Source organism: Macrosteles quadrilineatus, unplaced genomic scaffold, assembly GCF_028750875.1.
Source record: "Macrosteles quadrilineatus isolate MER2022 unplaced genomic scaffold, UCM_ALF_1.0 Scaffold_3__2_contigs__length_128488019, whole genome shotgun sequence".
NCBI classification, from domain to species: Eukaryota; Metazoa; Arthropoda; class Insecta; order Hemiptera; family Cicadellidae; genus Macrosteles; species Macrosteles quadrilineatus.
In genome coordinates, this window is record NW_026542596.1 from 108,823,838 (window position 1) to 108,839,197 (window position 15,360).

At 35.3% G+C, this 15,360-nt stretch overlaps 1 protein-coding gene across 3 annotated transcripts in view; it reads left to right on the plus strand.

The window, feature by feature from the left end:
* The first annotated feature begins 2,815 nt into the window (after window positions 1-2,815).
* LOC128988667 (mucin-5AC-like) overlaps window positions 2,816-15,360 on the plus strand; it is a 72,767-nt gene continuing 60,222 nt past the window's right edge. For all 3 annotated transcript variants that reach the window (XM_054410174.1, XM_054410176.1, XM_054410175.1), the window contains exon 1: window positions 2,816-2,915. The gene's annotated coding sequence lies outside the window, so the exon portion shown is untranslated. The remainder of the gene's footprint in view (window positions 2,916-15,360) is intronic.

Here is a 15,360-nt window from a genome sequence, read left to right on the forward strand (position 1 = left end):
ATTTGCAGATATTTTATATACAGCACCATTTGATTAACTGTATTTTTTCACTTCTATAACAGATTTCGTTTCTCATGACGCTTGATGAACGACTTATACACCTAATAACAACTTACTTAAATAGGCAATCCTAACGAACTACTGTTGCAGTAAACTTAACTGTTACACATGTTTGAAATTTACAACATCTTGCATAATTACAATACTTTGTGCCTGTTGGCTACTATGAATCGTTTGGATTAATTTAAGATATTAAACTTTTTTGATATAGGCCTACACAAGGTAAATTGACCTCCATGTTACCCAAAATTAAACACAGGTCCTATATATATACTAGTGTACATGTTGCTCAAATTCAAGCAATTGCAAAGTATTACAGGGGTTATTTCAAAACCAATAACAGTCATATTTAAAAAAGTTTAACTCAAAGTTTAAAAAGAGTTTAAAAAGAGTCAACTCAAATATTACCATTGTGTAACTCAGACCCTGATTACCTAAATCCCTGATCTTCGTTATTGATAAACCTTAAGCATTCCGGCTGGTTTTCTCCTTCTCAAAATGCCTCGGTGTACAGGCAACACATGTCATTGATAGAGGGTCAAATTGAGAACGAAAAGTCTTTTAGGGGTAGTGTTAGCTCGCATTCGTAACCTAATAGTTGAGATTGTCCAGGGTCAGGTGCTGACGTGTACGCCTCCTTTCTATGTTTCGTTGTTGTCGCGTCGGAGGCATTTAAAAGAAAAAAACAACAAATAAACAAATTATAGCTACACAAAACAACGATAAATGCACAAATTTAAGTTACAATCATGCTAACACGATCTGTCATAGCGACACAAAGCAACGATAAATATATAAATTCAAGATACAACCATACTAACACGGTCCGTTTTCGTTTTGGGGGTTATGTTTACACAAACTCAAATAGTAAATAAATTTACTCAATGCGTTTCATTGAATCGAAAAATAAATAACAGTAATTAAATTATACAGCTGATCAAAATGTAAACAATTATGTTCTTCATAAGGATAACATGGGAACTTTCAAAGCCACTGGGGCAGAACCCAAGGGACTTTGTAAAAAATGTAAGGCCAGTTGGCAAATCTACGCGACACGCTCTTTCCAATGAGATGTCAATGGATAAAATCGGTTAAGCAATGGCGGAGGAGTTCAACCGACAAAGTTTCATGTAGCGTATTAATTATATATATATACTAGCTGTACCCGCGGGCTTTGCCCCGTTTAGCTTCATATGTGAGCTCGTTCGCATGGCTTAATCACGTCCTGGTTGAAGTTCGTTCGCTACGCTCACTCACCTTTAGGTTGGAGCTCGTTCGCTGCGCTCACACGTCCTGGTTGAAGTTCGTTCGCTACGCTCACTCACCTTTACGGTTGGAGCACGTTCGCTGCGCTCACTTGCCTTCAGGTTAGCTCGTTCGCTACGCTAACTCGCCTCCGGGTTGAAGTTTGTTCGCTACGCTCACTCACCTTTTGGTTGCAAATTAGCTGTTGTCATAAATTAAAAAATAATAGTGCTGCACTCTGTTGGTAATCCTTGTAACTTTAATGCTATTGAACATCACAGAACAGAACCAACTTGTTTAATTGAAACAGCTGTTATGATTCATTAATTCCATTTAAATATGAGTACTCTTTAGGTTAACATGGGAAACTCCAGAGCCACTGGGGCGGAGCCCGAGAGTCCGATCAGAATAAAAACCACTTAGTTTTCCTATTTAATGCCTAAAGAATCAGTGTACCAAATTTCAGCCTCCTAGGTAATTGGGAAGTGGGAGAATTAGTGATGAGTGAGTGAGTGAGTCAGTCAGTCAGTCAGTCAGTCAGTCAGTCAGTGAGGGCTTTGCCTTTTATATATATAGATATATATATATATATATATATATACACCATATTACCACACTACAAATGTAATTCTACAATATACGGTACGTAGTTTTATCCAAAAAAACGATCAAAACCCCCTAATGATATTATTATTTGATTCAATAGTCAATGCACATAAGCGAGTCTTATCTTTCAAAGCAGATTAAATAATACAAAGGCAAAGGAATGCGCGAGAACGAGGTCACTTCACGGTTGCTATAGAAACGACGAAACTATCCATTAGAATTGCGCGCCAACGTCAACTAAACTCCAGACTGTATAAACACGCCGAGTGTGTAGTGTTCGACGGAGCTAGGCTACTTTCAGTTGGCAAGACTGGCTTCTAGCCTCGAGCGACGTGGTTCAACCACGAGAAGCGCCTCAAACTCCTGGGTAATCCCCGGTTAGCTCCTCCCACTCTGCCCCCTATCCCCACCTAAAAGACGAGCAAGTGGTAAGTCGGTCGGGTCGATTGACGATAAGTAGGTTTCTCGTATATAATAATTTAGTTTTACAGGCCGGTCAACTGGAATGACGATGAAATAACTTGTCGACGTACTGGTTTTCAGTATTTATCTATTTAATTAAAAAAGACGGTCTAGTGGCCAGACGACCAAGTATCTTGTCGGTCTACTGGTAGGCTCCCACAAAATTATTATTAACAAATTATTCTATTAAAAAGTAAATTTATTGAAACGTATTTTTCAGTCTTTAAAAAAATGATACTTGCATCTCTCCATAATATTAATATAAAAGGTGTCATGCTTGTAAGTAATTTATTGCAGGGTAAAAAAAAAAAATTATTGATTACTATAAGATTACTGATAATAGACAATAAGAAGTTAATCCCCAATGTGTAGTCCCCAGTCACCCCTACAGCATGGAAGCGACCGCTCACTACCACTATCACCTGTAGCTCTGTAGCGGCTGTGTAGACAGTATAGTCAGTGTTGGACTGTCAGTGCGCGCGGCATGTAGTGTTGTGATTGTGCGTGCGTGTGAGTGTACCATCTACTCCTGCAAACAACTGGTATGTTATCCCACCTACACACAAGTATCTGTATTGACTAGCGCTCATGCATGTTTTATTTATATTAAAAAATTTGTATAGGAGTACGTAATTTTTTTATTAATAAGAAAAAGAGTAGCCGTGTGATTTTGCTAAATTATTAATGGCCGGCAACATTTCTTCATTGTCATTTATTTTATAATAACAAATACATCCATTGGATTTACATTATACTCGTACAGTCGTGCAGTACATTTAGAACTAAAAATTACATGTAATTAAATATTTTCAGGAAGAGAAGCGAAGAAACACGAAAATTTATTTTTGAAAGGGTTCTTGTTCATGCAAAAGAAGTCCACTGAGCAATAGGGCCAAATCCTTGCTTTAGAATACAACTAAATGATTACTTTTTCATCGTCGTATCTGACTGACAACGAATAATTCTGATTCTGGCATATTATTTAGCTTTAGAAAAAATATTATAATGGGATTTACTTTTAGAAACTAACTTAACAGCCGGGCTTTTAGAAATACAAACTTTTAATGAGAAGAACCTAATTACCTATTAAAGATTTGTTTCAAGTTTTTAAATTTCGTTGAAACCCCTCTTGGGAAATAAAGCCCTTTTAACAAGGGGTTCATAACAATCAATATTAAACATTCTATGGATTTTTTTATATGACTTTTAGACCAGTGGTCTTCCAGTGGTCGAAATCTCGACAAAAAATATGTAATGTACAGACTTCTCTATTTTCACCCATGCTGTAAATAAATCATATGATTGCCATTTATTCCATTTGTTTAGATTTTCTGTTTATATTTCGTCACGAGCATGGCAACCCATAAGGCCCATTATATTTTTTTATTTCAAATTCATTTTTGTGCTTATTTTGTAGCCTATTTTCTAGCATACTAGCATTGATTCATTTGTGTTACAAGAGGTGAAAAATAATATAGCAAGAACAATCTATCTTTATTAATAGGCAAGCATGTTTATTTAAACCATTTTTTCTCAGATCGTGTGAATCGTAGGAATAATCGTAGGAATACGCATAGGCCTACTGAGATCGGTTGAGATACATGTTTCGATGCTTGAGTTTCATGATATGCTTTAAGAGCAGACAGGGCCACACACATTGATGCAGTATCAGTGTTATCCGTGTCGTGTCTCTGTACTGCAGTGTCTATTTTTTGTATTTTGTTTGTGAAAATCTATGTCATAGGATAAGGATTTAGCCGAATATCTACCCTAACACTGTGATGCGGTTGCGATACGGTGCCATACTCGTTGAGACTTGCGACGGTATCAGAGATGCGGTATCACAAAACTCCGCAGTATAAGGGATACTGAAACTTGAAACATGGACCTATCGATACAGCTATATACTTAATACTTTAATACTTTTCAATGAAATGGCGACCATACAAAGTAGGTATTTTAAGCCAAGTATGAATGGAGATGACACCGTATAATTGAAACCACGCCACTCACGATGAGATTTGTATCGTGAAACTCATTTATCGATATATGTATCGCAACCGATATCAGCGTGAGTGACCTCATGTTACAGATAGTTCCTGTAGATGTCCAGAATCCCTTTATAAATTAAACGTTTGATGGTACTTAATGATTTTAATTTATATAGTTTTATGCCTTATCTATGCATCTATGCATAAGACTTCAATGTGGTTGGGGTTATTGAATTGAAAACAACTTAATAAATAATGATGATGAATATTATGTATTAAATAAAAATATCCTTCGATGGTGTATTATACAAATATACAAGTTTGCATTGAAGAGGATTTTTAAATTACCAATTACTTTAGATTTTAAATTACATGTAGGAGGATTCACCTCAACATAAAAGTCGGAGTAGGGCCGCTTATGATCTTACAATTTAGTAAAAAAAAACATACAATGCAATTATTATAACTTTCAACACATAAAACAAACATAAAATCCTAACAACTCCTAGATAGAGTTGTTGACGTATCTTGGTATTCCCGGTATTCCCTGGAGTTCGATATCGCAACTGTGAAAGTGAGGTTATTAATACACCCCAAATAGTAGCTACCATTGCAGGATTGCCAATAACACCGACACTTTTACTTTCTACTGACACACTTGTAACGCACAGAGTATTAAAATAATTTTGGGTGGAATACGATTTTGGATAAGGAAAGAGTAAATTGTTGCTATCTGAAATTGAAACAATGCAATAAACATACACCCTTGCTTGTCACCCATTTGCAGTGAGGAAAGTTTCAATATAAATCAAACTAAACAATTTGCCCTTAAAACACACACAAAAAAAATGTTTAGCAGACACCAGTGCGTGATGTAAATCGCACACAAGAAACACACATTTATACAGGCTTCAGAGTTTACAAAAGGATGAGAACTCTACTCGCAGTATCTAAGGTCAATGACTATAATCTCTCCTTTACACATTAATCACTCTTATTCGGCGTGACACAACTTTATGATGCAGTAGCAGTCAAATCTACCTGAGCTTATTTTTTTTATACTTTAATACTTTTCGATGAAATGGCGACCATACAAAGTAGGTATTTTAAGCCAAGTATGAATGGAGATGAGTGTAGGATGTATCAAAAAAGTTCCTTTATTCATAACGCAGGAACGTTTAAAAACGAATAACGATCGTATCTTCTACTTCGCATACACTCAATAGTTACTGAAATAAAGAAGTGACGAAAAAAGTATACATAAATCAAATTGTCTATGAACAAGGATCTGCAAAACAAATAAAATTCGGTTTAACCTCGAGACCTTCTTAAGATTAACCTTGATGATGAGATTAACGTAACGTTGGTACACACCCAATCCGTCTGGCAACGAAGTTATTGTCTGCAGGATCTGTAGGTTCCACGTAATTGTTTGACTTCGAATCATTATGGTTTAACTAGGATGCTTATTCTTGAACGGGATTTCTTTCCTAGAGGTTGTGATTCGAATTCCGTTAATTGCCAATGGATTTTAACTACCTGGCAATGTTTCGACCCGAAGGTATCGAACCTGGTAGCTGTAGTCCCACATTGATAGTAAAAATAATTTACTCGTATCACTCAAGGAAGGAGGGTCTTATCTGTTCGGAAAGCTCTCTCCAATAAATATCAAATGACAATTAATTGAAATGTTTGTAATCGACGTCGTCCTATGTAAAGCATTCATTAAAAGCAGAACATGTATTTATTTTCCTGGCTGCATAGTCTGTTTGAAAAAGTTATACCTAGACTATTATAAACATAATGTGTTTGTTTTCCTATCACTCAAAAACTAGGGTCCTAGATAAATAGATAATACACATAATCAACGTACCGTACACTGAATTACAGTATTCCTCTTTTGATATCGGCCTAGGGTTCTGTTTCCTTTGGTATTTCAAAGTCCGAAGAGAGGCTTAAGGATGTAAAATATTGGTCTCCATATTGCAAAAGAAAAACCAACATGTTCACATTTATATAGTTTACTGTTTTTCATTCTGCCTCACAGAAAATTTGTCTACGTCATTGGCATTTTGTTACGTCTTTTGTTTGGTAATAGTCCAAACTCTGCTCCTGTTGATATCTAACGTCAAACTTTAAAATACATCAAGACATATTCGAATTTTATAAAAAAACGTGCAAATTTGAGTTTTGCCAGCCAATAATTTCTTCGAAACTTTTAAATAACCACATGCTTTTCTACTATGTTTGTTTTGCTCCATTTTATGTAAATTGGCTCGAATAGCAAAGGTAGACCTGTTCCCTTCTCTTTGGATTTTTCAACACAATAATTAAACCCTCATAAATGCCAAAGAATCTAGATTATTATAATAAATCTTCAACAATTACAAGTTTACTGCTGACAAAGATTTATTGTTCTGCACTTTCCCTGGTAAGGGGTAAGGTTTATGGCGGATTGCTGTGTCAATCTCGATAAAGCTAGCAGCCAGTCTCCGGCGATTGTACAGCAATGGTGAAGGGTCTTTCTAACAAGGAGAATCAGTTAACATTTGGAAATTTATGAAGAAGTCAAAATTATTAAAGAGTTAAAATAAGTTGTATTCAATAGTTATATACTTTTCACCTAAACGTTTTCTCCGCCTTGCTTACAAGTTACATGACACCCAGAACACGGGAGTTTCTTTGATAGGAAGTCAACATTTGTTTGATCCCTCTGCTCAAACAAACAAATTGTACGACATTTAGACTGAGCTTTCCTCCTTCCTCAAATACCTATTGTTTACCATCGATAAAATATATTAAATGATGATTAAATGATTACTAGATTACTGATATAGCTGTATTCAGTAAAGTAATTATCTCAACGACATATTCACTAAATTGATTTGGTGAAATACTGTACCTGGTTTTAAGAAAAAAACATTTTCTCGCCTACGGCTCGTGCGTTAACATTTCTCTCGTGTGTAGCAAAGTGCCACTTCGCCCACTAGTTGCACAAATAGCTATTGCATCACAGTAGGCCTATTTTGTATATATTTTTTTATTGTATTATATATCACTTTTGATGGATACAGCTTTCCAATACAAAAAAATCCCCTCACCTGAAGGGACTATAACTTTGTTATGTATAAAGTTGACCCTAAAGCGCAAAAAGGGCCCCGAACTAACAAGTAACGGGATTAGCTCATAGCTAAGTATAATTTGCGTTTGGGGGGATTTGAACCCGGGGCTTGAGGCAAAACGTTTCTTGCCCTACACCAGCCGTGCTCTCGCTCCATTGTTCTATGGAGCGAGCTTTATGTAACGCGCATATACAATTATGTAACTCTAAGTACAAATTGTATAGAATTTTCTCTACTCATTTTCAGCAATTTCTGTTGGCCGGATTAGACTACTACAGTAGACAGTAGATACATCTAACGGACAGCCTACAATTTAGCAGTGGCAGTGTACAATCGTGATCCCTTGAGGCCACCAGAGTGCCCCAGTTGCAGCAACCTGCGTCCGACAATCAACAATCGTGACTACATTAACAGTCACGAGCACTAATAATCACCTGATTTCTGGCATACCGGTCCTATTGTTTGGTTAGTTTTTATTGTGGTCTTTTATGGCCTATGAAGGGATAGTGTCTGTTATCCTTATTTATTTATAACTATGAATGCATATAAACATAATAACATATGCAATACTATACAAATATAAAATTCCTATTAATGATAAAAAGATTATGATAAAACCCACAAAAACTTAATAACGATAATATTTTTAATAAGTACTGTTTTCTTTGGTAAGATCGGCCAGGAAATGCACAACCATAGTGTATCCAACTCCAGTTGGTTCTTTTCGCACAAGGGGAAAAATTAGTGCTGTACTTTAGTCCTGCTATGCAAAAAGTGGTAGAGTGCGGGGCTTTGGTGCCCGAGGTCCCGGGTTGAAATCACACCTATCACCAGATTTTATCTATCTGATAATGCCGCAACCCTCTAGCCTGTAAGTTCCGGGCTGGAACCTATCGTCCTAGGATGTGAAGGTGGGACATTAAAAAAATGCTTAAATCTTTGGTTACTGGCTAAGATAAGCCGTTTCCTCTGCCATCACCATAAATAAAATATTAAAGATCAAGGACACCTGGGTCCAGATTAGAAAATCAAAAAGCTACTAAATTTTCTCGCGATCAAACACGGCAACCTTTTGATTTTTCGCATTGCAACGAAGAAAAGCAATTATGCACCGAAACGTTCATGACATTTCCCAAAATAAATACCAATTGGTAGATAACAGTTTTAACAGTTTCATAACAAGAGTAATCCCATTGTACGGTAATTTCTGGTTGGTTTCGAGATTCCATTAGCAGCCGCGAAGTGGTCCAGTTTGGCGGGTGACATTTCCCGCCACGCCGCGCCGCGCCCCTTCTACAAGGACGTCTTGTATAATACACATGCGGCTGTTCCTGCTAGACGACGCGGATTTTCAAGCGTTTCCATCAATTACTACTGTATTGTTTTGAGCATTGAAATTAATTTAAAAATTTTTCTATTTTTTTACGTTATCCTTCAGCTGCCGTGATAGTGTTTGTCTTCTTTTTGATTGTTAGTTTTTACTGTAACAATATCAATGGCAATTGATTTTATATGTATTATAATTGTTTGTTGCTTAGCTAGAGCTTAGTCTCGAGAAAAACCGTCTCCTATGATTGTTATTTTTACTACTATTCCGTAGAACTAACTTTCCCATTATTGTATATTTACTTAAACTGGTCATCAAACCATCATTTCCAGCCCTTCCCTATTCCGTAGACGACTAAAAGAATTTTTTGAATGTAATTATTACACAATTCTTTTGACTTTCTTTAATACATTTTCTTGATTTATCATTGAAGCGCTGCATGTGTTTAGTTAAAGTTGTTTTATTTTGAACTGGCGTTGATGGAATCAAAGCGTTTAAAGAGTCAATTTGTTGGGCCCGTTGTAATTCGTAACCCTTTGTAATTCAATTCTTAACGTGAAAAATCTAGACTTTCATTCTTAAGTAGTGTTCCTTTAAGATCCAAAATTGTACTTCTAACCTTATTAAAGACTGTGCCTGCATCCAAATGAATGGACTTTAAATAGTGCAAGTAAACTTCTTATCATACTGTATATTCTGAAATGTGCTTTTACGGGTGGTTCATGATTGGTGACACTTGACTGCGTTAATGTAAATTAAATGTTTGTCTCCTATTCGGGTAGATTTTAGGAATTTAAAACATCTGTCTGTACGTTCGTTGAAGTCTCTCGTTTCAGCTGCACTACTTAACCGTAATATTGCCATGTAACTTTGAGATTTTGGAGACTGCAAGTAGGCTTCTCATCCTACTGTAAACTCTGTATAATGTTTTGACGTATACTAAATGTCCGGTAGACTTAGAGGATGTTGATTGTAGCTAAACCCTTTCCCGAGATTCAAAAAGTCTTTACTCATCATACAGTACACAATTTATATACATGAAAAGTGCCAAGTGTATTGTCTCTTACTACCTACATTAGCAATAAGAAACATTTACTATACATTATCAATTACAATATACAATACATTATTTATAAAAATCCTTTATACTGTAAGGTGCAAAATCAAGTAAGGATGTCTTTTATAAACTGAACCAATATACCTTTATTATCTTCAGTTGTTCCATTAAGTTAGTATAATCAATACTACAATTTATAATGTGTTACAATACCATTGATTATTGTAGCTGTTGACCGTTAAGAGCAGTGTAGGCCAGTGGTGTAGGTGGTGCATGTTATGTAATGTGTCTGAAGGCGGCATTCCCGTTAATGTACCACAGTTTGGTACTAATCTGCGGTGAATCGCCAGACATTATCTTCAACATGATCTTAGACGTGGGTGATCCTGACTGTATTGTAGAGCAGAATTGTTTAGAACAATGAAATCACGTTGTACAGGATAATTACATAGTACACATTTTGTTGGTAGCTTTGTTTGTAATGATGTTTCACGACTTCGCAACAATTTCCGTAATAAAGTGCGTGTTTGAAAAATTTAGCCTATAGTCCAATAATTTATTGTCACTGTTTTTTACGAATGATATACTGTAATTCGAAAAAATCTAATGGCTTTTAGGAAAGGGAGTGATCCAATACAGGGTTCTCTTTGTCTTTATCCTTTTTGTTTTCCAGACAGATGGACTTGTATATTGGGTGGTGGTGAGAATCTATATGTATTTTACTGTATGTTTAATACAGCCATTACAGTCAAAGTACTAGAACAATGAATCAAATGCATACTGTGAAATTTACCCCAAAACAAAAGGAAACTATTTCGGAGAGATCAGTGAAATTAAAAGTAACTAACCATAAAACTCTCACAGAAACTAGCTTAAGATTTAATAATAAGCATTATCAAAACTATAAACTAAAAATATTTCCCAGTGTAAATACGAATTCATAATTTATGTTGCAATCCTGCATCGGCGGATGTTCAAAGGATGTTTCGCGCTCTATCATATGCTGGAAGGATGTCTAGTCTCAGGTGAAAGGATGATTTATCGATTCCAGCTGTTTTTCAATAAATCGAAAAACCAGTCTGAGAGCAGGTCTGTTCTCCAATCACTCACAATTCTCTTTTCTAACCCATGACCTTATCTGCACCCTTTCTCTAGTTGTAGCCCTAGTTTGATGGAACAGCTGTTAATTGTTTTAATTGTTAAACTTACAGCTTTACCCATGCTTTGGTTATTTATTATAAAACTGGGTTTTAACTAGGTTTATTGTAAAACTGTTAAAAACCCGTCAAAGCTGCTGCAAAGACAGCAGTTTTTAGAAACTGTTATATAGGTATCGTGGTATTAAAAATATTTGTAAATCTTAAACAGCTCAAATGTTACTGTAATATTACAGTTATTCTTTTCGTTACAATGCATTCCATTGAAAATGTACTTATTAAGCCAACATCAGAGTACTTAAATGCCTATGGCAATGTCCTAAGTTTAAATAGACAATCTATGACACTTGGTAGAGCATATATACTTGTTCAACCTCAGCTCATTTGGTCCACAGGTTTTTGCGATGGAAAGACAAACACCTCGATTTTATAAACTTTTTGCTATAAGAAACATATCCTGGACATTTATAAGGATATGAAGTCGACATTGCGTTCTCCTGAAGCCTTTCGCTTCAATGAAGGTTAGATAGTTGCCCTTGCTCCAGTAGGCTTGGCTATTGTAGATCTTGGGTCAGATCTCTCTATTGGGTTTGATTAAATCGTTAGTACTCAATAAGTACAAGAACTCAATGATAACTTACCTACTTTCAAATCACTATTGTTTTGTTATGTAGTATAACATTGTAGAAGGATGTAGCGCCAACGTAAAGACACGTTACCAACATTTTGTACTAAGTCGAGCTTCACATTTTGTTACAGACCACCATTGTGTATTTAACAGTCCTGTACTTGCAAATGCCTAAGTCGTAAAAAACGGTATCCTTGTATGTCTAAGACTCTTCGAAATACCTCTAATTGCAGTTTTCTCAAAGTTAAATTATTTTAGTAATAATAAATAATAATATATCAACATCTAAATGTACGATATAGTATGTGCAACATTAGATAGGTGGTAGCATCAGTAAAACATATTCTTGATAGTTACTTGCATACTTGTGCAGTCTCACTGGTAGTTGCAGTTCTCTATGGTTTTCCCATATGGTTTTTATTGGTATGTCTCGAGCATCCCTTTGAACTTAGTCTCGTCTTAAGTCTTTACAATTTGTAATATCTGGGGAGGGTTCTGTATTGGTTGGGGTTTGCTATTATTTTGTCTTGTGTTGTAGTTGTTTACTTTGTTATTTCTTATAAGGAATTCGAGAATATTTGGAATACAATTTGACATCAGGATTAATATTTGCAGTTGGTGAGAAATGGTGTCCTAAGCTCAACGTGGAAACAGTCATAATTCCTTGGGTCATCAGGACCTCTCTGTTGACTCGACTATATTCTGCAGTCTTAGTCTTGTCATTAGGCACTGGACTCAACAGTACATACAAATCTGTCATTATCAATCTGTGTAGACCAGAGGAGATTACTGAAATGTGTTTACCATTTTTTTCGCCATTTACATTATTTAAATAAAGACAAAAACTCGGAACTTTTGTATTTTAGAACTGAACTGGACAACTGATACCTTTGTCAGGCATTTTAGAGGAATTTTCTAAAATTTCCACTCTAGGGATGCAACCACAAGCTTGCGTCTTGACTTTCACGCACTTCCGGTGACGTTCTGGCTTCTGATTGGTGGATTGCCGTCACTAATTAGCGGAAGTGGCTTTGCAATGGCTTCGTTGGATCAAGGTCATCGAGCAGAAACTGTGAATAGAAGTTTATCCGTACAAAAAATATTACGATGTCTGGTTGGTTGATTGTAGTGGGCAGGAAAAATTATCATCCTATTGTAACATTTTAACATCTTCATGATAGAAGAGGTTGCATATGAATGCCCTGATGTTGAGTAAAAGTGTATCTAATATTTTACGATAAATTTTACAGAGGACGGTTGTAATTTTTCGTTATCATATTCTTAGGTCAAAGATTAGTTTATGAATATATTGTTTTATTAGGTAAACACGTTGACGAGGTCCTATTGGGGTTCATCTTCTTAATAGTTAACTTTAAACTTAAACTACACCTTTAATAACATTATAAGACTAATTTTCCGAAACAATTAAGTACTACAAAGTTGTGTCGTGGGAAACGAATCCTCCGTGGACCTTCTCTGGAGTTGTGCAACCAAATGCATTTCGTGACCATTTTTTCTCGTGACGGAAATAAGGTTTTAATAACACAGCAGCTTTGGCCAAAGTGTGAGAGACTTCGCAATACACAACGTATGTCTACGGTCTCGATCCTGTGGCCACGCCTCTAAATCCTGAAATCAGCAGGATTAAAAAATATCATGATACGTGTTATTTTCAGGTTTTGAAACTATAAAAACTGAAAGGACTAAAAGAATGAAATGCAAAATTCCTAATACTATCCTAATACTAACAGTTGTTAAATTAATATATAATTATTCATAATAAAATATCAATTTTTTCACCAAGGCTTATAAACATTTTCAACAAAGTATAATATACAGAGAAAAAATATAAAAACAATAGAAATAATATACAAAATCAACTTAAATGAGTTATATTTGTATATGGAAGCTATGACTCAAACAGTCCTTTTAAATGCAAAACTCAATTTCATTGTTAAAATTCCAAATGCATTTTTAGGTATCCCTATGAACTGTTTCACGTACCCTGACCTATCACATTTGATCTTTAACTCAAAACTTCTCTCTAAATATTTTTTGACCTCCCATAATTTAAAATTAGATTAAAATTAAAGTGTGGTTTATAAAGCAGTGAATCCCGATCACTGAAATTATAATTTAATTATATATCTCCTAAATATATGTCAAATCCCTTAGCTTTGTGATGAGTTTTTTTGAAAAATTATAAACACATAATATTTGTGTGTCCCTTTGCATTAACTAAAGCATTTGACTTTTATAACTTTTCACAAGTAATGAAGTAGCTCACTACCAACACCAGCTGATTATTTGCCGTGTAAGGACATTGTAATAGTTTTCATGTTAATTTGAATCTTTATTATATGCAGAAATCCGAAATTGTAGGAATTTTTCGATAGTTTTCAGGGGTTTAAAGAAGTGGATCGGTCCAAAATCTATTTCCTGTTTACCATGACAGTCGAACACCCATGTACAAGGCAAGATTTGGGTGAAAGTGAATAAGTGAATCCAATCCCCGTCAGGAAAGTCATTCACTTTTGTATTGGAGATTAAAGATAAAAATATTATTGCTTTTGTAGATTTTTTTCTGCTCGAATTTCAATACAATTCATCTCTTTCAAAAATAATATATTTCCATTCACCTAAGATATTCTTTTAGTCTAAACGCAACGCGTTTTAGTATATTTCACTACTAGTCATGAAATTGTTTTATTCCTATCCATATTACAATATTATTACCCACTCGAAAGTGTTTCCCATGTAAAACATAATTTCGCCCAAAAATGCGACTTTCGTGATGAGTATTGAACAATACTTTATAATGGTGAAAAAAAAACTACTTCATCACTCCTTTTGAGCTAACCGGGAACTTTAGTTTTAACTTTTTTTATATCAGGCAAAGTATTTTTTATGTAGCAAGCGTTATGTTTATGTCAGGAAAAGTCAGCTGATCACTATTTGTTTTTGGTGTATGGAAATTGACGATTTTCGAAGATCTCAGCTGTATGGAAATAAGGTATTTTCGAATGCAAAGTAATGAAAAAATCTTTTCCTCAAAAGCGTCCCCCACAAACTGTGATTTGGCTTGTCGTTTTGTTGTAAAGTTTACACACTCATATTGGTTGTAAATAAAATCATACTAGTTAAACCGACAATAGCTTAGAAACAGAACAAATTTTACTTTGGATTTGATCGATCAAATCTACAGTACTTCTGGCTCGACATTATCAAGGAAAGAATTTCTCTCCCTTTTATTGTCAACTCCGGAAATTAAATGTTAAAGCGGGGATTATAATAGTGGTTACTGCCATGTGATAGCACTTTCTCTTGTAGTAAGCTGCCATTAGAAATTAAAACATTCATCTAGGTGGAGATTGCACTTTAATTTTCAATTCTTTGAAATCGTTGCACGAAGAAGACGGGCCAGACAAACTCTTGTATCAAAACAAACATATTACTGCTTTATTAGTGTATCTATAACTCTTTAAATAATATTAATCGCATTCTTAATCTTGTAAGGGAGCGAGCTGGTGTAGTGTTTAGAGCACGGGACTTCGGTCCCTGGGGTCCCGGGTTCAAATCCCGCCAAATCATCAATGGATTATATCTAATTGATAATGCCGCAACCCCTAGGTCTAGCCTGAAGTAATGTGAAAAACAATCCCGGGCTCGTGCCTAGCGTTTTAGGACCAAAAACATTCTTAATCT